Source organism: Mus musculus, chromosome 17, assembly GCF_000001635.26.
Source record: "Mus musculus strain C57BL/6J chromosome 17, GRCm38.p6 C57BL/6J".
Taxonomy (NCBI): domain Eukaryota; kingdom Metazoa; phylum Chordata; class Mammalia; order Rodentia; family Muridae; genus Mus; species Mus musculus.
The window spans coordinates 84,156,605-84,183,829 of NC_000083.6; the positions used below are offsets into that span (position 1 = coordinate 84,156,605).

Consider the following 27,225-nt stretch of genomic DNA (forward strand, 5'->3'; position numbering starts at 1 on the left):
TTTTCTTTTTCTTTCTTCCCATTAGCCCCAAAGCCTAGTTTGGGACCTGGGCAAATAAGCTCATTAATAACCATTTGATTACCCAAATTAAAATCAGTTCCCTGGAGAAGAGCAACATCTGAATGGAAACACGGTCAGCTTTCTTCTTTCATCTTGGCGCTTTTTATGACTCTCTCCTCCCTATCTACTTTCAACTTTGCACCTTTTATGGCTACTGCCCTTTTCTGTAGCTGGGAACTGTCTCTAAGCAGCTTGCTTGCTATCTCAGTCTTCCGTCTAGAGAGTACTTCCTTGTATGCTCACATCTCCTGCAAATCTCACGACAATCCTTCAAGTTGCTAGTGCATTTCCTCATTCCGAAGACAAAGAAACCGAGGCTCAGAGAGGCTGTGAGACCTGCCTGAAGTCACAAGGCCCCAAGACTGCAGGCATTGGAACACTCATGCTTCAATGGATACCACTCCCATCCACTGGCCAAGGGGGCTCTTTCTACTGTCTCCATGCCCTTAATGACCACAGAAAGAGCCATGCCAGGCTCTTCAGGACCACGAGTGATTCCCACCCAACCAGCACCCCCCAGCCTAGTCAGGAGGGGTAAAGAAATCTGTGGACATTGTTCCCGAGGCCTGTGGTTACTGATCTAACGACAGCCCTGTCCTCCCCGGCCCGGCTAGAGAGTTAATGATTAAGGAGGGGATTAAATATTAACCACCTGTCGGGGCTGTGGCGCAATGTCTCAGTCTGTACCTGAGCCCATCTAAAAATACCTGCCCCTGCTGCGGGCCGGCCCCACACAGGGCCTCTAAGCCCCTGTCCTGGCTACCTCCTCCTGAGGCACCCCATCTGCGGCTAGCTCATGCTTTCTCTCTGCATTCAGTTTACACCCTGCGCCTTCAGAACACTCTCTGTACCTCCCGAGGCACTCCTGACGGGCCTTGTGGAAGAAGGGCCAGTTGCCACTTGTTCCTGGGAGGAGGACGGTCAGTGGGTTACATTCCTAAGTGAGATGCTGGTTTATCAGCATCCTTATCTCCTCTTGATCCCTCTGATCTCCACATCCCAGACCCCAGCACCCCAGGCTACAGCAACTGGCTATGTATTTCACTGAAGAATCACAGAAAAGCTCTTTCCTTGACCTTCTTCTGGTAGTTAGGACCTGGGTGGCTGCCTCCAGAAAGCGCCTCACATCAGCTCAGGGTCTGGGGTCTCTGTAGCTCTCACTCCCCAGGTCTTCAGGCCTGGGAGGCTCTGCTTAGCGAGCAGGAAGCCACATCTGTTGGAAAGGTCCTTTGAAGTTCAATTGAGCAGCCCTAGGACCCTCCCCAGATTCAGGACAAGAACACCTGAGCCTGAGACTGTCTGTGGGCCTGCTTCCCCACAGCAGGGGCTGCAGGGCAGGGTGCACGCAGTCTATTTCTAGAAAACATGCCCTCTTAATCAAGTGCTGACATCACTCATTAGCTCTTACTTGGGCGTCCTGGGGAACCAACCAGTTGGAGCCACTCTCCCCTCCTGAGTCTATGCAGCAAACCTAGTTACTGACCTTACAGATCATCTGTAGATGAACCGAAGCAGGCGGGGCCTGCAGGACTTAGCTATTTTCAAAGAGCCATGAAGGAGCAGAGGCTAGCCTGCCTGACTAGAAATCTCTAGGACACTTAAGATACTGAAGCCCTGTTTTTCCCACTGCTGCTCCAGCCAGACTTGACTCTTCCCTGACCCTGGTTTCCTAGGCCACCCCTGCACAAAGAGATAGCCCCAGCTCTCTAGTGACTGCTCCTGGTCTCAAAGCCAAGCATGTGGACTGAGGAGAGGCCATGTGGAGATCCAAGGGCTGAAGATGAAGGTCCCAAGTTCCTTGGCAGAAAGATTTGTGGCTTTCAGATTCTTCGCCAACTCCTCCTGGAGACTTCTGAAAGGACGCCCTGGGACCTGAAAGATGGCTCCGCCGTTGAGAGGTTGCACTATCCCAGAGGTTCTGAGTTTGGTCCCCAGGATTCATGACAGGCACCTCACAGGAGCTCAGCAGGAAGGGGGTTGCACAACGCCTCTGGCCTCTACGGAGATGTGGACGGACATGCACCAGCACACACAATTAACAACGATAACAACGCATCTTTACAAGGATCTCTGAGCTTAAAGGAGGTGGCATTCGCCTTTAATCCCCGCACTAGGGAGGTCGAGGCAGGTAAAGCTCTGAGTTCAAGTCCAGCCTAGTCTACAAAGCAAGTTCCAGGACAGTCAGAGAAACCCTATTCTGCAAAAAAATGAACTAAGAAGAAAAAAAGAAAAAAAATGGAAGGAAGGAAGAGAGGGAGGGAGGGAGAAAGGGAGGGAGGGAGGGACCTTCTGGTGCCTTCTAGTGACACGGACCTCTGCTCTGGATACTCATCCAGCGGCAGATGACTGCCGGGCCACACTGGAGGTAGCAGGCACGGAGCTCTCAAAGGTCGGGGCATCGTAAGATCCAGCTCAAGGAGGCTGGATACAGGAGGGAGAGACGAGGGGAGGGTGCGGGCAGAGTGAGAGAGGGAAGGAGCCAGGGCCTGGAGCTCGAGGTGAATGCAGGCCCAGTGCTAGCTGCCCTCGGAGCAGAGTCTCCGTTTAATATCCGTGGGAATGCTCGAGTGTAGGCGAGCAGAGCTCTGACCCGGCTGTATACCCTTATTGGCTAATTAGGTGCCCCGGGGAAGACCCTTCTTCTCTAGGCTTAGCCTTCTCTCCAGTAAATGAGGAATATGTAGGTGGCTTTCAGCAGGGCCTCACAGGCCTTAAAACCCCGGATGCCATCCAGCCCAGCCTCTCCTTCCTGAAGCTCAGGAGGAATCCTTTATGTCGACCTTTAGCTCAAGTCAGAGCCTTCTGGGTTTGGCATCACCTAACTAGCCAGCCTTATCCTTCCTTGGTTGGGATGCTCCAGCAGGGCCAGCCCCCTCCTCAACCCTTGGAACCTTGCTCTAGCTTCTTTCCTTCCTTCACCAAGGTCCCCGCTGTGACACCCTTGTCCCTGTGTAAGGACAGCTTCACGGACATGTTGACTGTGTAGGCTCTTGGGATCCCAGCTAGGGAAAACACAGCGGCTGCTTGCAGGCCCCACAGAGGCTGTCCCTTGAGCTTGCTAAGAGAGTGCTCTACGGCCGGCCGAGCTACACCCTACCCCCACCTGAAGTTGAAAACCTGGGAGCAAGGCCCCAAACACTTTGTATCTTGTTTATTCATGCCCTTTAGTTGAAATTTTTAATTTTCTTTCTTTCTTTCTTTTCTTTCCTTTTCTTTTCTCTTCTTTTCTTTCTTCCTTTCTTCCTTCCTTCCTTCCTTCCCTTCTTTTTTTTTTTTTTTTGACAAGGTTTCTCTGTGTAGTCCTGGCTGTCCTGAAACTCACTCTGTAGACCAGGCTGGCCTCAAACTCAGAAATCCGCCTGCCTCTGCCTCCCGAGTGCTGGGATTAAAGGCATCCTCTAATTCTCTGATTGTTTTCTATTTAGTGTGTTCACTCTGTTTAGTAGTTCTCTCCCAGAACTCCCGAGGTCCACCTCCCTGTGGTAGCTTCACATGCTTTGAGAAAGCATGGCCCTGTGTGGCCAGTTTGACAGACGGCTCATGGCAGAAGCAGAGAGGCCCCGAGCATCGCAGGCTCAGGCTTATGTCAATTGGGACAAAGGCACAGAACTGGCAGCAGGTGTAGAGAAGAGAAAAGGGCTTTCTTAGGAAATAGGGCTTCTGCTAGAATGTCCCAGAATGGAGGCCAAGTGCTAGCCCTGGAAGATCTTCATCACTGGGCCAGCAGGACTACTGTGGGGCAAACATGTTTTCACTTTCTCTTGTCAGGAGGAGGCCATGTGGCTATGCTGGGGCTGGAGAAACAAAAACTGGGTCCCTCTGTATCCACTGTCACATGCAGAATGCTCATCTCAAGGCACCCCTTTGTGTAACCCCAAGTGAAGTGTCTCTCTTGTCGATGCCTCTGAGCACGGGGTACCTCTCCACCTTGCAAGGCACCAATCTTGCAAGGCACACCTAGTGTTTCCGAGCGTGTGTGCTCCCGGCCGCAGCCTCCTGGCTGTCTCAGCCTCCGTGGCTCCAGAGTCTGGAGTGTGAGAAGCAGAGCCTGCCATTTTTTTTCTTCTCCAGGGCGAGAGCTATGTCTCTAGCCATGTGAATGGTTCTCTCTCCACTCCCAATCTAGAGGTAGGACAATGACATCAGTCTCCCTTAGAGACTCACCTTTAGAGGTTGACTATATAGGTTAGCAAGGAGGCCCAGACTTGCAGGGGCTGTGGTCCTATAAATCCCAGGGAACGCTGGCCTTACTCTGCAGGACCTGAACCTCCTGAGGACTGGTGTCAGGGTGGAATGGGCAGATGCTGTCCTAACTGGCTTTAGAGCATCTTCTTTCCAGTTGCTTCTTTAACTGCATCCCTGCCCATGTCTGGTGCTCACCCCCTTGTGGGCCTTTGTTATTGAAACACCCTGACCCTCTTTTCCAAATAACTCTATTCACCCTCTAAATTCTGACCGCAGGACATTTCTTCCTGACACCCGAGTGCTCACTCCCACATGTTCCCTGATGTAGGTACTTAGCACCAAGACTCTGTCTTCAACCTCGGCTCAGAGCTTCCTCAGGGTGAGCAGTGATGGCCTTCGCCAGAGAGCCTGGGGTCTAATCTCTGAGTGGGAGGGGCCTTCAAGGCTGAAGGAAGTGAAAGGTGAGGGCTGGTGGGTGGGGTGGAAGGAAGTCTGAGCTCAGGGCTGGCCTTTGTGAACCCAGACACCTGGGAAGCAGGGGCTGGGCGAGTTAAGTGGCCAGGAGGAAAGGCTGCCCACAGAGGGAGGTGATGAGGTCCCAGCCCTCAGCTGCTTAGCTTAGATACAGCCTTCAGGAAGCCAGGGCCAACCACTCAAAGGCTGCAGGTCTGAGGATCGGAGTACTCACAGTTAGTTTCCTTGCTTGCCAAGCTAACAGCACCCCCTCTCCCAGCCCACTCCCCCTTGAGTGGCCCCCCTACCACCAGGCCAACTGGCTTGGTTCAGCTGCAGCAACGGCCAAACCGTCTCTCTGGAAGCCAAACAGGAAGCTGAGGAGAAGGGGGCCAACGGCTGGGGATCCTTTGAGCCTCCTCCAGGAAACTGTGGGAGACAAGAGGGACAAAGACAGGCCTTGCTCTCCTGCCCCAGTGCTGGGAGCCCCCTCCCCAGTCTCTCTCACTTCCTCAACTCTCTCCAGTAGCCATCCCCAAATCCAGTTCCCCTGGTGATAGGGACCAGAAGGGCCCTATGGAAGAATGGCCAGCATCACTCCAGAGCCGTTCACAGGTTACAGCAGATGAGACCACACTGACAAACTGTCACTCCAAGTCCATAACTTACACTGGGGCTCACTGTTAACTGATATATTCCGAGGTCATTATAGTACTATCATGCAGTACGGTTCCCTGCCCTAAAAGCCCTCTGGGCTCACCTGCTTGTCCCTGCCTCTGCCTTCAGGCAGCAGCTGAGAGTTGATTATCTCCAGGGCCCTTTCCCAGAATGCCATGCAGTCAGTACAGAGAGATGTAGCCTTTTCAAGTGGATTTCTTTCACTCGTCAGTATACATGAAGCTAGGGGCTGGAGAGGTGGCTCAGTGGTTAAAGGAGACTGTTGCTCTTCCAGAGGGACCCAGGTTCTATCCCCAGCCACAACATGTCAGCTCACAAGCATCTGTAACTCCAGTCCCCAGAGGATTCAACACCTTCTTCTGGACTCCAAAGGGCCCAGGCACACATGTGGTACACTTAATATATGTGCAAGCCAAACACTCATACATGTAAAATAATAACTCCAGCAAATCCCCGCGGAGCCTCTTCTTTCACCCTAACGGCTGAGCAAGATTCCTTCGATGGACGTGCCAGGGGTTACGTGGAGCCTTGAAGAACATCTTTTCTGTTTCGGAGTTCTGGAAAACAAGGATAAGGCTGCTGAAACTCTTGCGTCAGGTTTGGGAATGGCTCTACTCCCCCATTCATTCTGGGTAGATGCCAAAGAACATTGTAAGACCACATTTCCTTGTATAAAGAACTGACAACCTACCTCCCAAAGGAACTGTCCTACCAGCAATGGATGAGAGGTCCTTGTATCCTGGCCAGCATTGATGTGATGGCATTCTGGATTTGGGCTATTCTAATCGGTGTGGGATGGCTGTGGTGGTATCTTTCTGTTTGTTTGTTTGCTTGCTTGTTTTGTTTTATTATCCTTTAAAAACAGGCAGACATGGCACCTGGCTCTTTCCCCATAGTAAAGGAGACATAGCTCACATCCGAGAGTGGATCTCGGAGCCTAAGGTCTGTTCTGAGTCCCTCAGAGGCCATCCCTGACATGACTAAGCATCATGGAGGTGGGGATGTGTCCCCAACGTGCTAGCTCCCTCAAGCCCCATCCAGGGCCCTCCAGCCTCTCACCCACAGGCAGACTCTCTCCCTGTCCTCAAGAGCAAGATCTGACAAATCACACTCCATCCTTACCAACTCTCAGTTCCTGCTTCCTTTCTGACTACAGAGCAAGAACAGAATGGCTCAGATAGCATCTGTTGATGTTTAAAAACAGTAAGAATACACACGCACGCAGTAAAACAGTCAAACAGAAGAGAGAGGTTTTGAGTCAAAGGAAGCTCCCTCCTGCTTGCCCAGCCTCGCTTTGAAGGGGACCAGTTAACGGCGTCTAGGGTAGCCTGCTGGCAAAACATCCATGCCCACTGCAGCAAACCAGCGCGTGCATGTGTGTTAGATGCAAGTCTCCTAGCACAGAGCATCAAAGCCCTGCAGAAACGTGACCTTCTTCCTTCTTCCTTCATTCTTCAGTAGAGGCCTAGACACCCTCTACTCAGCACAGACAGCCCGGCCATTCCCTCATCAGCTGGAATCCACTTCACAGACTGGCTATGGCGGCTGGGCCCCTGCAAACAGGTCTCTGTCCAGTGACCTGAGAGCATTTTAAACGTCCACTTACCTAAGCACCCTTGGACACTTCTGGGCCAGAATCTGGTTGGCCCACCTCAGAGCCCAGAAGTCTGAGCTCAGTTAAAGCAAGACCTGTAGAAAGGCCCCAAGGCACAGAGGCCCGGTGGCCTTGGGAGACAATCTTGTCTTACTGGATTCTGGTTGCACCTCTGTAGCTTGGGGCAAGCTATGAGATTTCAAACAAAATTAAACTATGAATGAGATGCTAGATCTTTCTGGAACTTACCTGCTGTTTGATAAGATGAAATCTGTACACCTGTTTCCAGGGACCAGCAAAGGCGGGTGGGGAACAAAAGCTGAGGGAACAGGGTAGAGGGAGACAGAGGGACTTACCTAAGGATACAGCTTGTCACTGGGAAACCAGGCTGGAAGCCAAGCAGTCCTCAGGATCCACAGCTACATTCTAGAATGGTGGGTGGGCAGTCCTGGAAAGGCAGGAACATTACAAACGTGTGCAGGGGAGAGGGGACAGCGACATGACTTAGAACAAGGCATGTACAGGAACCCCCATATCCCTCCAAATAACCCCCCCACCCCAACATACTGGGCAGAGTAGGAGCTCATAGCTTTCCCTAGACTTCCTTTGCCACAGAGCCTGGGGCCAGGAGGAGTTCTGTGGAGTCCAACTGCAGGTGAGAAGTGTTGGTAAGGTTTGTGGGGGTGTAGCCCCGTGGAGACTGGGGAAGGCCCCACATTATTGAGTAATGTTGTGTGCCAACAAGGCTTACCTTATATTTTGCGTGACAGACTCCTGCTACAGGAGGTTAGTCATTCTCGTGGTGTGACCGGGTGGGCCTAGCCATCCCAGGGGAACAGAGGGATGGAGACAGTGTGGCTGTGGGTCCCTAGGACCTCCCAGCCCTGGAAGACGCTGCCTCAGCTTCAGGACCGCTCTGCTCTCGGGTGCTGCTGCCCGAGCTCTCCTTTTCAGGTGCAGTGTCCAGAGGGACCACAGGGGTCCCCTAAATCCTTGTCACTTTCCAGCTCTCCCTGGTTTGGAAGTCCATGTCTGCAAAGAGAATTTGATCTTTCTTCTTCCCTCTCTTCTCTAATAACCTCAGCCTAATAGGTGACAACTTTGCTAAAGCCTTTTCAGGGAAGAGGCTCAAGGTCAAAGGTACTGGGAACTTCTGGCCCTTGTTTTTTTATTGCTTTTTGTTTGTTTGTTTGTTTTTGGCTTTTTGAGACAGGGTTTCTCTGTGTATCCCTGGCCATCCTGGAACTCGCTCTGTAGACCAGGCCAGCTCTGTAGATCTGCCTGCCTCTGCCTCCTGAGTGCTGGGATTAAAGATGTGTGTGTCCCCATTGCCACTGACACCAACCAGGCTGCCTCTGGCTCTCTTAAAGGCGCCAGGGTTGGAGTCTTTGCTGCAGGTCTTGGAGTCAGAATTCAACCTTCCTGGGGCCAAGAAGGCCACCTGAACTACAAGGTGTCATCTCCTACTTCATTCCCACAATGCCTTGCCACGGGATTGGCTGAAGACTTTGAGTTCTAGAGACAAGCTTAGGCCTCATCTCTTACCCGTGGGGTAAGCTGGTGGAAAACAAGAATCCTAACTTCCTAGAGGGTGGACTGGTCCTCACAGCTGATCTGGTACCTCTGAGACTTGTCCTGAGATTTAAGAGGAGAAGGTGGGGTCTGGGTACTATCTGCCTAGTGATGAGGTCAGAGAGGGGAGGCTAGTCTATGGCAGGTGTAATCCTAGAAGCCTTCCTGCAAGAGGCAGCATGGTTCAGGCAACAGCACCAGGAGGTTGCTGCTGTCAGAGACATGAGTCCTGAGCATAAGTTTCCTCCTCTGCAGCTGACATTTTAGTGGAAACAGACTTAAAAGACAAATAGCTGAAGCATGACACGTGTTAGGGATGTAGGTCTTAGAGGGGGAGTGAGAGCCAGAAGAAGAAGTGAGGGGACAGGAGTACCAGAAGGTGGGTAGGGCCAGGGGTAGGGGATGAAGGTCTTGGAGGGGGAGTGAGAGGCAGAAGAAGAAGTGAGGGGGCAGGGGTACCAGAGGGTGGGTAGGGCCAGGGGCAGGGGTACCAGGAGGTGGGTAGGACCAGGGGCAGTGGTACCAGGAGGTGGGTAGGACCAGGGGCAGTGGCACCAGGAAGTGGGTAGGGCCAGGGGCAGGGGTACCAGGAAGTGGGTAGGGCTAGGGGCAGGGGTACCAGGAGGTAGGTAGGGCAAGGTCAAGGGCTTAAGTTGGATACCAGGTACAGAAACAGGATTGACCAACCATGACCAGCTTAGATGAGATGTCAGAGCCAGGGCTTAAGTGGCACAGGCTGAGTCCTGTGCAGGGCAGGAGGGAAGCTGAGAGTCCAGGAGCGTCCTGTGGCTTCCAGGCCTTTCCAAGGCAGGCTGATGGGCAAGACACCCTGGCTGGGTATTCACAGCAGTGCCTAGAGCAGAGATGCTCAACCTGTGGGTCGGGACCCCCTCGAGGGGTGTGGCATATCATGTATCAGATACTTACACTATTCTTCATGCCAGTAGCAAAATTACTATTATGGAATAGCAATGAAGTAATTTTATGGTTGGGGGTCACCACGTACAACAGTGCCTATAACCCTCTTGGAAACTTTGTGAGGGAGTGTACTGTCTAGCTGGCTAGTCTCATTTTGCACTTGAGCAAACAGTCTCAGAGCCCCCCCACCCCCTGCCGTGAGCTGCTTGAAGTGAGACAGTGTTGGATCTCAATCCTGCTCTTCACACGCCATTCAGATGTGTCCCATCCTGTCTCCATTCCCCACTCCCGTGCAGATCAGTCCAAACCAGGGCCCTGTGCATGGTAGGCAAGTGTTCTACCCATTGAGCAACACCACCACTTTCTCACTCTTGTGAATGAAAGATCTCAGTCAATTCTGACAATTTATTTGACCAATTAGTAGTAGGTCAAAGCTACCAGCTACCTACTTACTAGTCACAGAGTTAGCCACAGCCTCTGAGACTATACAGGCCGAACAGGTGGGCCTCTGTCAGGGAAGGCAGGCCTGTGGGAAGGATTTCCTGCCTTCATAAGTCTGTAGGTGTGAGGACACCAGCCTGGGTTACCCACCAGAGCTGCTAGTCACTTGCACAACCATGGCCATGTAACCACCATACATTTAACCCGTCTCTACGGGGAGCTTTCGTATAACAGCAGGAAGTGCATTGGTAGGGTTGGTGTGAAGACAGCACATCTAATGAGGACACTTCCAGGGACTGGGTTTGGCAGAGCACGGCCATTATTATAAGTCACATTATTATAAGTCACATTATTATAAGTCATATTATTATAGCCACTATTATTAAAATGCACACTTGGAGAACAAGGGACGATTGTGCAAGGCTAGATGCCTAGCTGGGCTTCCAGAGGTGCCCGATGCCCGAGGAGTTCAGGACGCAGGTGGAGTGGGCAGTGTGTGTGTTTCCAAGGCTGCAGTCTACCTGCAGCACAGGTTTCTGCAAGGGGAGGCCTCAGGTGTAAGTAAGGCTCATGGGACGGAAGGCTCGAGTGGTGGGGGCAGGGAGAAGGAGCATCCTGTGTGTTTGGGAGAGACAGGGTGAATAGGCCAGGAGGTCACAGGTGCCAGCAGGTAACTTACAAGGTCCCCACTGCTTCCTGCAGGTCAGTGAGGTGACTAGCTCCAACGTTGGGGACAGGGAGCCTCAGGGGCTTTAAAGAGAGGACTACTGTGCCATGAGGGATTTGTTGGGGGTGCACGACCTACAGCCAACCAGAAGGCAACAGACTGATCCTAGCCCTTAGGGTAGTCTCTGTAATCAAACCCAGAACTGCAGGGTCTTCTCTGACCCTTGCTGGGCCAGAGTGCCCAGGCCAGGCCCCAGGGGCTTGGGCAGTGGAAACAGGGCAGGAGGAGCCTGGCTGTCCAGGGCTGCCTGCTGGAGGGCAGAAGAGAGAGAAAGATTGTCTCTCCCTTCCCTCCTCAGGTGCCTGCTGGTTACACCACTGTGGTTGGGCGGCCCCAGAGCGTTCTGGCATTACGTAATGCTGGACACAACAGCTCCTAAAGCGCTTACCTTCTTCCTACAGGCCACCACATCTGCTGTGCTCAGCCACCTGACCACACACACACACACACACACACACACACACACACACACACACATGCTTAAGCATGGAGGCAGCACACTGGCAGGGCCTTCCTCAAAGATCTGTGAGGTGTCTTCCCAATCTTTGTCCTGCTAGGTTCCAGGAGCCCCACGCCCAGTGAGAGTGATGCTCCCAAGGTAGAGAGGAAGAGAAAGAACAATCGACCCGTACTGGCTGGTTTTGTGTCAACTTGACACAGGCTGGAGTTATCACAGAAAAAGGAGCTTCAGTTGAGAAAATGCCTCCATGAGATCCAACTGTAAGGCATTTTCTCGATTAGTGATCAAGGGGGAAAGGTCCCCTTGTGGGTGGGACCATCTCTGGGCTGGTAGTCTTGGTTCTATAAGAGAGCAAGCTGAGCAAGCCAGGGGAAGCAAGCCAGTAAAGAACGTCCCTCCATGGCTTCTGCATCAGCTCCTGCTTTCTGACCTGCTTGGGTTCCAGGCCTGACTTCCTTTGGTGATGAACAGCAGTATGGAAGTGTAAGCTGAATAAACCCTTTCCTCCCCAACTTGCTTCTCGGTCATGATGTTTTGTCCAGGAATAGAAACCCTGACTAAGACACGACCCCAGGGTAGAGACCTTGTCCTGTGGACTCCAGACCAACAGGGAGATAAAAGGGGAGGGAGTATGAAGGGGGAGGGTGGAGGAGGGGCATATGTTTGAGGCATGGGGTTGGAAAGAGTTAATGGGGCTCTTTTAGGAAACTGCTATAACAGTGTTTTGTTTTTCTTTTTGAGACATGGTCTTTTTTTTTTTAAGATTTATTATTATACATAAATTCACTGTAGCTGACTTCAGACACACCAGAAGAGGGCGTTAGATCTCATTATGGGTGGTTTTGAGCCACCATGTGGTTGCTGGGATTTGAACTCAGGACCTTTGGAAGAGCAGTCACTGCCCTTACCCACTGAGCCATCTCACCAGCCCCCGAGACATGGTCTTTTAAAGTCTAGGCTGGAGAGCAGGTGAGGGAGCCATCTTGGGTCCCGGATCCCTCAGAGACCAGTCTGCGCAGGTCAGCTCATGGACTGTGAAGGGTGAGCAAGCGGACTGCAGAAGCAACACAGCTTCTGGGACAGACCCCGTTTCAGACTCTAGACATCCAGGCACCTTCCCGGCCAGAGGAGAGGTGAGAGAGCCTGAGAGGGCTCTGACCACCAGAGCAGGTGAGAGAGCCATCTTGTGTCCCATGTCCCTCGGAAACCAGTCTGTGCAGGTGAGCATGCAGACTGCAGAGGCAACACATCTTCTGGGACAGGCCTTGTTTCGGGCCTTCATCTTCAGCCAGGAGGCAGGTCTGAACAGCAGATATCTGTGCACCTTCCCTGCAAGAGGAGAGCTTGCCTGCAGAGAGTGCTCTGACCACTGAGACTCAGGAGAGACCTAGACTCCCAGGTCTGCTGACAGAGGCTAACAGAATCACAGGAGGAATAAGCTCCAACCAGAGACAACTATAACAACTAACTCAAGAGATTACCAGATGGCAAAAGGCAAACGTAAGAATCTTACTAACAGAAACCAAGACTGCTCACCATCATCAGAACCCAGCACTCCCACCTCAGCCTGTCTTGGATAACCCGACACACCCGAAAAGCAAGACTCGGATTTAAAATCATATCTCATGATGCTGGTAGAGGACATCAAGAAGGGCTTTAATAACTCACTTAAAGAAATACAGGAGAACACTGCTAAAGAGGTAGAAGTCCTTAAAGAAACACAGGATAACACAACCAAACAGGTGATGGAATTGAACAAAACCATCCAAGACCTAAAAAGGGAAGTAGACACAATAAAGAAAACCCAAAGTGAGGCAACGCTGGAGATAGAAACCCTAGGAAAGAAATCAGGAACCATAGATGCAAGCATCAGCAACAGAATACAAAAGATGGAAGAAAGACTCTCAGCTACAGAAGATTCCATAGAGAACATGGGCACAAAATCAAAGAAAATGCAAAATGCAAAAAGATCCTAACTCAAAACACCCAGGAAATCCAGAACACAATGAGAAGACAAAACCTAAGGATAATAGGAGTAGATGAGAATGAAGATTTTCAATTTAAAGGGCCAGCAAATATTTTTAACAAAATTATAGAAGAAAACTTCCCAAACCTAAAGAAAGAGATGCCCGTGAACATACAAGAAGCCTTCAGAACTCCAAATAGACTGGAGCAGAAAAGAAATTCCTCCCGACACACAATATAATCAGAACAACAAATGAACTAAATAAAGATAGAATATTAAAAGCAGTAAGGGAAAAATGTAAAGTAACACATAAAGGCAGGCCTATTAGAATTACACCAGACTTCTCACCAGAGACTATGAAAGCCAGAAGATCCTGGAAAGATGTTATGCAGACCCTAAGGGAACACAAATGTCAGCCCTAGCTACTATACCCAGCAAAACTCTCAATTACCATAGATGGAGAAACCAAAGTATTCCATGATAAAACCAAATTCACAAGTAATTACTTTTCTTTAATTTCTCTTAACATCAATGGACTCAATTCCCCAATAAAAAGACTAATAGACTGGCTACACAAACAGGACCCAACATTGTGTTGCTTACAGGAAACCCACCTCAGGGAAAAAGACAGACACTACCTCAGAGTAAAAGGCTGCAAAGAGTAGCCATTCTAATATCAAATAAAATTGACTTCCAACCCAAAGTTATCAAAAAAGACAAGAAGGGACACTTCATACTCATCAAAAGTAAAATCTACCAAGATGAACTCTCTATTCTGAATATCCTTGCTCCAAATACAAGGGCAGCCACATTCATTAAAGAAACTTTAGTAAAGCTCAAAGCACACATTGCACTTCACACAATAATAGTGGGAGACTTCAACACCCCACTCTCACCAATGGACAGATCCTGGAAACAGAAACTAAACAGAGACACATGGACACTAACCGAAGTTATGAAACAAATGGATTTAATAGATATCTACAGAACATCTTATCCTAAAACAAAAGGATATACCTTCTTCTCAGCTCCTCCAAAACTGACCATATAATTGGTCACAAAATAGGCCTCCACAGATACAAAAATATTGAAATTATCCCATGCATCCTATCTGATCACCACGGACTAAGGCTAATCTTCAATAACAACATAAATAATAGAAAGCCAATAATCATGTGGAAACTGAACAACGCTCTACTCAATGATTCCTTGGTCAAGGATGAAATAAAGAAAGAAATTAAAGACTTTTTAGAGTTTAATGAAAATGAAGCCACAACATACCCAAACTTATGGGACACAATGAAGGCAGTCCTAAGAGGAAAACTCATAGCCCTGAGTGCCTTCAAAAAAGAAACTAGAGAGAGCATACACTAGCAGCCTGACAGCACACCTAGAAGCTCAAGAACTGAAGGAAGCAAATTCACCCAAGAGGAGTGGGTGGCAGAAAATAATCAAACTCAGGGCTGAAATCAACCAAGTGGAAACAAAAAGAACTATTCAAAGAATCAACCAAACCAGGAGCTGGTTCTTTGAGAAAATCATCAAGATAGATAAACCCTTAGCCAGACTAACTAGAGGGTACAGGGACAGTATCGTAATTAACAAAATCAAAAATGAAAACGGAGACATAATAACAGAACCTGAGGAAATCCAAAATGTCATCAGATCCTACTACAAAAGGCTATACTCAGCAAAACTAGAAAACCTGGATGAAATGGACAAATTTCTAGACAGATACTAGGTACCAAAGTTAAATCAGAATCAGATTAATGATCTTAACAGTCCCATTTCCCCTAAAGAAATAGAAGTAGTCATCAACAGTCTCCCAACCAAAGAAAGCCCAGGACCAGTTGGGTTTAGTGCAGAGTTCTATCAGACCTTCAAAGAAGATCTAATTCCAAATCTTCTCAAAATATTCCACAATTAGAAACAGAAGGTACTTTACCCAATTCATTCTATGAAGCCACAATTACTCTGATACCTAGACCACACAAAGATCCAACAAAGAAAGAGAACTTCAGACCAATTTCCCTTATGAATATCTATGCAAAAATACTCAATAAAATCCTCGCAAACTGAATCCAAGAACACATCAAAATGATCATCCATCATGACCAAGTAGGTTTCATCCCAGGGATGCAGGGATGGTTTAGTATACGGAAATCCATCAACATAATACACTATATAAACAAACTCAAAGACAAAAACCACATGATCATCTCGTTAGATGCTGAGAAAGCATTTGACAAAATCCAACACCCCTTCATGATAAAAGACTTGGAAAGATCAGGAATTCAAGGCCCATACCTAAACATAATAAAAGCAATATACAGCAAACCAGTAGCCAACATCAAACTAAATGGAGAGAAACTCGAAGCAATCCCACTAAAATCAGAGACTAGACAAGGCTGCCCACTTTCTCCCTACCTATTCAATATAGTACTTGAAGTTCTAGCCAGAGCAATTTGACAACAAAATGACATCAAGGGGATACAAATTGGAAAGGAAGAAGTCAAAATATCACTATTTGCAGATGATATGATAGTATATATAAGTGACCCCAAAAATTCCACCAGAGAACTCCTAAACCTGATAAACAGCTTCAGTGCAGTAGCTGGATAGAAAATTAACTCAAACAATTCAATGGCCTTTCTCTACACAAAGGATAAACGGACTGAGAAAGAAATTAGGGGAAACAACACCCTTCACAATAGTCACAAATAATATAAAATACCTTGGTGTGACTCTAACTAAGGAAGTGAAAGAGCTGTATGATAAGAACTTCAAGTTTCTGAAGAAAGAAATCGAAGAAGATCTCAGAAGATGGAAAGATCTCCCATGCTCATGGATTGGCAGGATTAATATAGTAAAAATGGATATCCTACCGAAAGCAATATACAGATTCAATGCAATTCCCATCAAAATTCCAACTCAATTTTTCACTGAGATAGAAAGGGGAATTTGCAAATTCAACTGGAATAATAAAAAACCTAGGATATCAAAAACTATTCTCAACAATGGAATCACCATGTCTAACATTAAGCTGTACTACAGAGCAATTGTGATAAAAACTGCATGGTACTGGTACAGTGACAGACAGGTAGATCAATAGAATAGAATTGTTGAAGACCCAGAAATGAATCCATACACCTATGGTTACTTGATCTTTGACAAGGGAGCTAAAACCATCCAGTGGAAAAAAGACAGCATTTTCAACAAATGGTGCTGGCACAACTGTTGTTTATCATGTAGAAGAATGGGAATTGATCCATTCTTATCTCCTTGTACAAAGCTCAAGTCTAAGTGGATCAACGACCTCCACATAAAACCAGAGACACTAGACGGGCATGGTGGCGCAAGTCTTTAATCCCAGCACTCGGGAGGCAGAGGCAGGCAGATTTCTGAGTTCGAGGCTAGCCTGGTCTACAAAGTGAGTTCCAGGACAGCCAGGGCTATACAGAGAAACCCTGTCTCGAAAAACCAAAAAAAAAACAAAAAAAAACAAAACAAAAAAAACCAGAGACACTGAAATTAATAGAGGAGAAAGTGGGGAAAAGCCTCGAAGATATGGGCACAGGGGAAAAATTCCTAAACAGAACAGCAATGGCTTGTGCTGTAAAATCAAGAATTGACAAATGGGGGCTGGTGAGATGGCTCAGTTGGTAAGAGCACCCGACTATTCTCCCGAAAGTCCGGAGTTCAAATCCCAGCAACTACATGATGGCTCACAACCATCCATAACGAGATCTGACTCCCTTTTCTGGAGTGTCTGAAGACAGCTACAGTGTACTTACATATAATCAATCAATCAAAAAAAAAAAAAAAAAAAAAAGAATTGACAAATGGGACCTCATAAAACTGCAAAGGCAAAAGACCCTGTCAATAAGACAAAAAGGCCACCCACAGATTGGGAAAGGATCTTTACCTATCCTAAATCTGATAGGGGACTAATAGCCAATATATACAAGGAACTCAAGAAGCTGGACTCCAGAAATTCAAGTAACCCCATTAAAAATGGGGTACAGAGCTAAACAAAGAATTGTCAACTGAGGAACATCGAATGGCTGAGAAGCACCTGAAAAAATGTTCAACATCCTTCATCAGGGAAATGCAAATCAAAACAACCCTGAGATTCCACCTCACACCAGTCAGAATGTCTAAGATCAAAAATTCAGGTGACAGCAGATGCTGGCGAGGATGTGGAGAAAGAGGAACACTCCTTCATTGTTGGTGGGATTGCAATCTTATACAACCAACCACTCTGGAAGTCAGTCTGGCGGTTCCTCAGAAAATTGGACATAATACTACCGGAAGATTCAGCAATACCTCTCCTGGGCATATACTCAGAAGAAGTTCCAACTGGTAATAAGAACACATGCTCCACTATGTTCATAGCAGCCTTATTTATAATAGCCAGAAGCTGGAAAGAACCCAGATGTCCCTCAACAGAAGAATGGATACAGAAAATGTGGTACATTTACATAATGGAGTACTATTCAGCTATTAAAAACAATGGATTTATGAAATTCTTGGACAAATGGATGTATCTGGAGGATATCATCCTTAGTGAGGTAACCCAACCACAAAAGAAGTCATTAGATATGCACTCACTGATAAGTGGATATTAGTCTAGAAACATAGAACACCCAAGATACAATTTTTAAAACACAAGAAAATCAAAAGAGGGAAGACCAATGGGTGGATACTTCATTCCTCCTTAGAATAAGGAACAAAATACCCATGAAAGAAGTTACAAAGACAAAGTTTGGAGCTAAGATGAAAGGATGGACCATCCAGAGACTGCCCCACCCGGGGATCCATCCCATAACCAGCCACAAAACCCAGACACTATTGCATATGCCAGCAAGAGTTTGCTGAAGGGACCCTGGTATAGCTGGCTCCTGTGAGGCTTTGCCAGTGCCTGACAAATATAGAAGTGGATGCTCACAGTCATCTATAAGATGAACACAGGGCCCCCAATGGAGAAGCTAGAGAAAGCACCCAAGGAGCTGAAGGGGTCTGCAACCGTATAGGTGGAACAACAATATGAACTAACCAGTACCCCCAGAGCTCATGTCTCTAGCTGCATATGTAGCAGAAGATGGCCTAGTCGGCCATCTCTGGGAAGAGAGGCCCCTTGGTATTGCAAACTTTATATGCCCCAGTACACGGGAAGGCCAGGGCCAAGAAGCAGGAGTGGGTGGGTAGGGGAGCTGGGCGGGGTAGGGTATATGGAACATTCGGGATAGCATTTGAAATTTGAAATGTATATAAAGAAAATATCTAATTAAAAAAAAAGTCCACGCTAATGATCATATCTGAACTTCCGATACTCTTTTTTTTTTTTTTTTTTTTTTTGGTTTTTGGAGACAGGGTTTCTCCGTGTAGCCCTGGCTGTCCTGGAACTCACTTTGTAGACCAGGCTGGCCTCAAACTCAGAAATCTGCCTGCCTCTGCCTCCCGAGTGCTGGGTTTAAAGGCTCTTCCAATACTCTTGCTGCTGCCTTTGGAGCGCTGAGATTACAGGTGTGGGCCTTGTGCCCGCCATACCCAGGCTGGGCATTGAGCTTTGAAATGCGCATGCGCTTTGCTTCACGGACTCAGCTGCAGCATCTTGAGACCTGGCCTAGCACTGCTCAGGCTTGTGAGACCTAAGTGCTTGCCCTAGGGCCTCAGGTACAGCTGCTTAAGCGGTACCACTTATACAGAGAAAGCACTGGATGGAGGAGGGGTCGGAGAGTACCCATCTCCAGCGTCATGATCCAAGGCGTGGTGCCGCAGAGAGAGGAGGCCAACACCCGGCGTGGAGAGAGAGGGTCAGAATTCTCTCTCGAATTCTCTCTCTCCCCCTTCCTCTCTCTTTTGCGCGAGCGCGTGTTTGTGTGTATGTGTAAAACACGAGGAGGTGGTGGTGGGAAGATTTAGCAGAGAACTTCCTGCTCTCCCATAGGACCAGAGCGCAGTTTCCAGCACTCAATAATGGGAGGCTCATAACCAGTAACGCCAGCTCCAGGGGATCCAGTGCCCTCTTCTGGCCTCCAAGGCACCTGCACTCATGTGCACACACACCCCAACACACACACACACACACACACACACACACACACACACACACACGCACACATGTAAGCAAGCACGTAATGAACTTTCTGTTAAAGAAGGTGGCAGCATAGCTACCTCACACATCATGACTACCAAACGGCTGCCTTTGCTAAGCTCAGAGGGACTAAGACCTGGCATAGATAGCTCTCTATGTGCATTGAACTCAGTGTTTGCTGTTTTGACTCTCTTCTGACGAACAGTCATGAAGAGAGTAAAATAAAAATTCTATCTTTCCCTCTTGTGAAGAGTTCGGCTCTCTGCCCTGCCTCTATGTGTCCGTGGGTGGTGGACGGGGGCCTCACCATCCCTGAGTTGAGATACTTTGGGCAAGTATCTTCCCCTCTGTGTTCCTGAGCCTGATTGGGGGTGGGGTTAGTGTTATCACGTGATGTTAGTAAAGGGCCACTAGGAGCCATCCTGGGATGACAAGAAGGCAGGGCGTTCAGGAGGCGCTCACAGGCTGGAGAGACACATAAGTAGCTGCTATAAGACAGACAGTGTGATCCCAGAAAGGCCTCCCCAGAGGGTCAGGGCAGGCCATAGGAGTGGCTTTAGAAGCTTGGTTCTGTTGAGATCTAACTGGGCAGAATTGAAAGAAAGGGAGGGGCCCCAGGAATACATCCCCGAAGAGACCTAGAAGGCTGAGCAGGTCCCCAGGTGACATGATCAGCCAAGAGAGAGGCTCGCAAGCAGCAGAGCCTCACTGGGTGTGTTGGAAGCTTAGGTTTGAGCTATTGGAGACTAGAAGCTTTTCAGACAATGCCAGGGATCAGCTTCTCCTTCCTATATCCTGCTCCTGAAGAACACTGGGTCCTGGTTCTGCCTCAGCCCGGGCCAGCACAGGGAGTCCTGCCCTGCAGAGGCAGTAGGAACAGAAAGGGGGTGGGGTTTTGACACACAGGATGAGAAGGTCTGGAGGTAAAAAAACGAAGGAGAGCGCCAGGGACCTTGGAGGGTGCAAGCGTAGATGGGTGTCTGGAGAGAATGTCTCATATACCGTGTGGAAGCATCACTTGCCAATAAAAAGCTGATGGCGTATTAGATGGGGCAGGAGATAGGAGGTGGGACATCCGGGAAAGAGTCAAGGGAGGGAAATTCAGCCCAGACCCTGAGGAAGTCGGGAACAGGAGAGGAGGAGAGGTAACTAGCCATGTGGCAGACACACACTAGAATAAATGAGTTATAGGAGTTTCAAGCTAGTCAGAAAGTGGCCAAAAGTGTATGGCCTAGTCATTTAGTCATAAATACCTAGGTCTCGTCCGGCGTGGTGGCACACACTTTTAATCCCAGCACTCGGGAGGCAGAGGCAGGTGGATTTCTAAGTTCGAGACCAGCTCGGTCTACAAAGCGAGTTCCAGGACAGCCAGGGCTATACAGAGAAACCCTGTCTCGAAAAAAACAAAACCAAAAACCAAAAACAAAAACAAACAAACAAAAAAAGATTTATAAAGGGCTGGTGAGATGGCTCAACGGGTAAGAGCACTGACTGCTCTTCTGAAGGTCCTGAGTTCAAATCCCAGCAACCACATGGTAGCTCACAACCACCCATAATGAGACCTGATGCCCTCTTCTGGCACGTCTGAAGACAGCTACAGTGTACTTATATATAATAATAAATGTAAAAATCTAAAACAAACAAACCCCAAAACTCAAAAACCTAGGTCTCAGAGTTCTTATTTTGGGAACAAAGAAGCCACGTAGAAAAGCTCGAGAAAGCTACGAGAGTCACACACGTGGGCTGCCGGGTACAACTCAGGCTGGCCCCTTCCCCGGACAGCACGGTCTCTGGGCTGAGGAAGTGGTGGTGTAGACGCTCTTGGCTCCTGCACAGCAGGAGAATCAGCAAAGGCTTTGTGGCTGTGTCCCAGGGCATGCTGTGACAAAAGACAGTTGTCCAGGGCCAGGGTGACAGATTACTGTTTGCGCTTATTTTATTTCTTCCTGTTTGCAGTGCAGCCTTTGAATTCAGGGCCTCAGGCATGCCAGGAAGCCTCTGACCTACGTCCCAGCCTCCACCTTGAGTCTCCGTGGTGCTCTGAGGCAGGTCTTATGTAGATTAGGTAGGGGTTGGATTTCAGGCAGCTGGGCTGCCACTGACCTGCTGCTAATCTCCTGCCTCTGCCTGGGATTACAGGTGGGCACCAGCACACCCCACAATTTAGCCATAGTTAATTTAAGGACGCTCAGCACAGGGAGGTCCGTGGTGTCAAGCCTCTGACACACATGCATGGTCATGTGTGCAAGAAAGTGCTTGTGTGTGAGTGTGTGTAAAAATGTAACTTGAAAAAATAAAAGAAGTACACATTTAAGTGACTGCACATAAAAATTTGGGGCACAGCTGGGCGGTGGTAGCACACGCCTTTAATCCCAGCACCAGGGAGGCAGAGGCAGGTGGATTTCTGAGTTCGAGGCCAGCCTGATCTACAAAGTGAGTTCCAGGACAGCCAGAGGTATACGGAGAAACCCTGTCTCGAGAAAACAAAACAAAAAACAAAAACAAACAAACAAAAAAGTCTCACTTTGTAGCCCCTGGTTGGTCTGGAACTCCCTCTATAGACCTGGCTAGCCTTAAACTCAGAACTCTGCCTGCTTCTGCTTCCCAAGTGCTGGGATTAAAGTTGTGTTCCACCATGCCAGGTTTAGCATGCCATAATTAAAAAACAAAATTACTATTACTACAGTTATTATTTTATATTATGTGTATGAGTGTTTTGCCTGCATGTATATATGTGCACCATGTGTGTCTCAAGTGTCCATGGGGGTTCCAAGACAGGGTTAGATTCTCTGAAATTGGAACTCATCAATAGATATTTGAGGTGTTTTCCCCCCCCCAAGACAGGTCTCATGTACCCAAGGCTAGCCTCAAATGCACTATGTAGCTAAGGATGGCCTTAAATATCTGATGGTGGTCCTGCCTCCGCCTTCCAGAGGTCAAGTGCAAGGGACCACACTAACAGTGCCTCCTTCCCTCCTCCTTCCTTAGACTGAGTCTTGTTTGTCCTGGGACTCAGTTTGTAGGCGAGATCAAGCTTGAACTTGCGTCCTTCCTCCTGCCTTAGCTTCCTGAGTGGAAGGATTACAGTAGGTACACCTGGTTTTTCTCTTGATTTTTCAAGGCACGGTCTCTTGGAACCCAATCTGGCCTTGAACTTGCTATACAACTAAAGATGCCCTTGAATTCCTGATCATCCCACCACTATCTCTCAAGACCAGCTGGAGTGAGTTCCAGGCTAGTCGAGAGAACCAGCCTCAATAAAACAATTCATAAAATACCTGATTTGGCTAAGGGATGTAGCATGACGGTGGAATGCTTGCATGCCTTAGACGTCAGTACCATCCAACAGCCCAAACAAACAAACAAACAAACAAACCAATCTACCATATTACCTCAAGTATGTGAGCGTGGGGGCGTGGCTCAGCCATAGGGTAGAGCTAAGCCCTAGCACGTGTGAGCCTCTGGGGTTGATCAAACATGGTATGCCCCACGGGGTTGAAACCATACATTACCAACAAACCAGGACCTGTTTGCCCCCAGCAGTACCATGAAACAGCCGCCATGTGTCCACCATCTTGTGACTGTTAAACAGACGGCCGGATATCCATACAATGGATACTTTTTCAACTACAGAAAGGTACGAGGTGCTGATGCTCCCAGGAGACACCCTCATTTGTACACTCCCTAAAGGCAGCAGCTATCGACTTAGACTTACTCTTTACCAGACACGGTGAACTATCTGTGGGACAAAGGACAGGCCCTGCCTCTCTGCTGGGTGCCCAACAGGGGATCTGCCAGCAGGTGAGTCCCTGCAAGCTCTGCCTCACCCTCAGTGTGTGTACCCCACAGCTGTCTCTCTCAACCATTAATATAACAGGTGGCTGTGGATTTCTGCTAGGTACTTTATGTGTCAAGTTCTGAGATACTGATCTACCTCACTCATTCTGAAGTCTCAAGGGTCTCTAGGTCGTGGAGACGAGGGAGGAGTGAGTAGCAATTCACCTGCCTCCTCCCCCTGCCTTGTTTTGAGACAGGGTCTCACTATGCCCTGAATATGCCCAGGTATACAGACCTGGCTGGCCTCGAATTGACAAGAGACCTGACTGTCTCTGCCTCCCGAGGGTTGGGATTAAAACTGATGCAGCCTATGTGTCTCTCTCGAAGTGGACCCTCTGCCCATGGTGTTAGTGGTATTGATAGTGGCTTGGGGGAGGGCAGCAGCTTCCCAGTTACCCTGAATCTTCAGTGCTGGGGATGTGACTTGGTGGTAAGCACTGGCCCGACACTGACCAGGCCCTGGGGTTCAGCACCAGCACAGCACAGCACAGCAGCCAACAAGAGAGTAAAGTATTCTGAGCTGCTTATGGGGCCTGCTATGGCTGCTGGAATTTATGGTCCAGGCCCATTCCTCTTCTGGATAAAATAGGCCCTGAGCCCAGTAGAGGAGACACAGGCTGGCCACAGCTGGCCCAGCCTCCTGCGGAGGGTCACTGAGAATTCTGTGTTTCATCAAATATTGCTGGGCTACAGAGTTTTATTTGAAAATAATTTTAATTAGCCGGAAACTAGGAGTTTTAATAAATGGAAAACAGAGAACTTTCCAAGGCCGCAGCTGGGAAACACTTGCTTTTTAAAATAAAATTCCGCCTGGCTTCCCAGGTCAGCGAAGCACCCTGACTGAAGGGAGGACCCTTGTGCCAGACAGGTCCACAGAGAAAACAAAGCTTATTTTTAGAGAAATATTTTAAACTTGGTTTCAACGATCTCAGGAGTTTCCTTCCCCATCCGTCCTGGGTCCTTACATCTTTTCTCTATTTTGGGGGGCGACCTCTCTGGGTGAAGACTATCTGGCAGAGCTATTTCTGCCCAGATGGAAATAAAAGGCCCCTCCCTCAGCCCCCCAGAGAATGAATTGTTGCTAAAAATGTCCCTGAAGACAGCAAGGGCCCATGAAGCTTAGCCTTGGCAGGTGTGCCCAGCAATGAAGGTGGCTCTGGGGTCCCTGCAGGCTTGGAGACTGCGGTCACCTCCCACCCAGCAGGAAGCGGATGGCAGCCTGGCAGTTATTTCCGGGTTTTGAAAGCAGTTTTTAACTTGAAAGAGGCTTGATAAGGAGGCTGCTTTTCCTTTGTGGGTGTTGGTCCCCCCTCCCCCTGCTCCTCACTGGTGAAGACACACCCCCACACCACTGCTAACCCAACGTGAACATTCCTCCTCAGCCACTGAAGGCCCGCATGCCTGCTCCTACAGCTGCGGACACATACAGACACGCCCAAACCCACATTCACTCACACCACAGGGCACACCCACTAGAGCAACACACACACACACATGCACTCACATTCACACACCTGCACACACCCAGCCCCCACATCACACCAATACCCTACCAGAAACACCCACAGACACTCCTCCCTCCCACCCCCACCCCCAGACTCTGAAACCCTACATACACAGCACAAACCCAAATCACACTCAGATTTGTCACACACAGATCCACACACCCCTCCACAGGCAGTCTGGACATCACAAGACACACCCACACTCATCCTCGCCGGGAGACCCTTACACTCTGCATATTCATAACCCCCTACAGGATTTCCAGAAACATCCCCGCCAACCCTTCCTGCATCCATTACACACATCGTAGACACAGATCCCTGAACACTGTGCACAGCTCAACACCCATAAACACCTGGACAACCATAGGGACACCCAGAACTTATAGATACAAATCCACTTGCCACATGGCACCCACACACACCTTCCTTCAGAGATGCCCTGCCAAGCACACCCACAAACATTCTTGCACTTTCTGGCTCTTCTGGCTGTCTTCCTGCTGTGCCTCAACTTCCTCTTTTCTTCTCTTTCCTCCTCCTTTGGCTTGCTAGCAGCTCAGATCACGAGCTGCCGGCCCTGGGTGTCTGATGCTCATTGCAGCCTCCGTGGTGATAGTAAACAGCGGAATGAGATTGGAGCTGGGCATGCGCGGCACACCTGTAGTCCCGGCTCAGCTGGAGGCTGAGGCAGGAGGATCTGCTGTTACAAAGACTCAACAAGCAGGCAAAGGAACAATGGGTAGGAGCTTGCCTGGCCTCAGTCCAACAGCTGGTCAGCCTGAAAGGGCTGCAGAGACCCAACTTCCGGTTTTAAAGAAACCACTGGGGGCGAGTCATTTCCGCCTTCGTTTGTCACCGCGAACTAAGCTGGAGGACAGCGGTGGCATCTGCAGGTGGCTTTCCTCCCTAGGTTTAGTGTTCTCCAGCAGGCTCTCCACCCCAGGGTTTTCCTGAGACTCTTAGGAGCAGACCTGGCAGTTCCAAGAGCCTGCCCAGCATGTCTTTCCTGCATCAAGGCCCTTCCAGGCTCGCTCAATCCTCCATCTCCTCCCAGTTTCTCAATTGTGCCTGCTGCTTTTCCCATGGATAGCAGGAGATTCAGACAGAAGGCGCAGAAGACCTGCACTTGTATGTGGCACCCTTCCGGAATGATTTCTACGGTGGTGTATACCCACCCCAGTCTCCCAGCAGGCAGTGTGGGGGCTTCTTGGATTCACTCCGGTCTGGACCCACAACGGCTCAGGATGAGTCCCATCTAGATTAAGCCTCCGGCCTCCCTGCTTTTAGCTCCACTCTGTAGCCTGTGGTGGCTAGTCCTCCAAGTTTTACTTCTAGGTCCCAGATTTACAAAGACACTGTCCTAAGGGTATTCAAGTAAACACGGTTGATTCTGGGCACTGCCGAGGCACAGTGATCCAACGTCCCCACTGATGTGTGGGTGAGAAAACCTGTGAATGAATGACCACCTACCTTTCCAAGCTCCCCACAATGCGAGCCAAAACACAGAACTCCAGAGCCCCAGCTCTGGGCTTTCAGAGCAGTTTTAAAAAATGAATGTGGCTTACCCCAAAGAGAAGTCCAACATTCCAGCTGATCAAAAGTACTTGTTTAGAAAAATAATTTGAGAATGAAGTGGAAACAAGGTCTTTGAAATGAAAGCCGGGCCTAAATAGCTCCACTGTGGGGCCATTTCCTCCGCGGGCTGCATTCTTTATGGCCTGGAGGCCACGGAGCTGCAGGGGCTTCACCCAGCCCCAGGCCTTCTTGGCCTCCGGCTCCCTCCAACCCCCCAAGGCCAAACATCTGGGACAACTTCGAAAGCAAGCACCCCACCCCCACCCCCGCAAAAAAAAAAAAAAAAAAAAAAAAAAAAAAAAGTCTGCTCCAGTGAGCACCAGCTCCATCTTCCTTAACTGGAAACAGCTGCCCAGCTTGGAGCATCCCTCAGACAGGGCCCCCAGTCCACCCCCCAGCTGTGAGTCACAGGAGACCCTGGCCAAGGCAGGGGCAACCAACCAGAGCCGGGCAAGGATTGGTTGATAGAACCCAAACTCTTGCCTACTTTGGAAAAGGTGTCTGAACTGTGTATGGGGGTGGGGTAGGAAAACCTAACTCTTCTGAGTTTAAAAGATTGTTTTAAAACGAGCAGGGTAAAAACAACAAAAAAACCCCAAAAGCACAAACGATTTTACTTCCTAAGCTTTGGAGGCAGGCAAACTGAGGGCGGCTTGCCTGCCTTCGGTAGAAGCCCGGATGAAGTTGCTTTCTGGCCTCTTCCTTTTGCATAAATAGCCTGAATGTGCTTATTCCCAGAGGAAGTTGTCTGTGTAAACAAACATCACCCAGATAGAAGTTTAACCGGCTTCATCTTCCTCCCTCCCTCTCTGAAGGACATGCCCCCAGCCTCCCAAAGTCCAAGCAAAACCCGAGCCCAGCTACCAACGCCTGGCCCAGACCTCCCTGTCCAGGCTACAAGCCCAGGTCAGGCATACTGGGGAAAAATCGGACCTTCAGCAGCCAGAGCATCCACGTGATCACTGGGTGACTCACAGGCCGGCCACACCCCTCGCGGTCTCCCGCCAGGCCCTGCCATCAACCAGTCAGCCAACACAGGGATGCATCTTATTACCAAAGGGAACAGCTAACAAATGCCCTTGACAGCCAAATAATTACTTTCAGTTGAAAACAAACACAGGTACAAGTGGATGCAGGCTCTATCCAGAACTGCCAGCTCC

General features: G+C 49.1%; 1 long non-coding RNA gene across 1 annotated transcript, besides 1 other annotated feature; it reads right to left on the reverse strand.

The window, feature by feature from the left end:
• Positions 1 to 3,272: 3,272 nt before the first annotated feature.
• On the reverse strand, positions 3,273 to 26,327 carry Gm41640 (predicted gene, 41640). The gene is made up of 6 exons (NR_166901.1): positions 24,916 to 26,327; positions 7,722 to 8,002; positions 7,538 to 7,619; positions 7,327 to 7,418; positions 5,459 to 5,933; positions 3,273 to 5,127 (listed from the first exon to the last, which is right to left on the reverse strand). It is a non-coding gene; the product is annotated as a predicted gene, 41640 (long non-coding RNA).
• Positions 25,844 to 27,196: an enhancer, noted in NCBI's record as "VISTA enhancer mm1108". NCBI's record gives its function as "enhancer in: branchial arch[5/7]" and the evidence as "EXISTENCE:transgenic organism evidence [ECO:0001131][PMID:17130149]".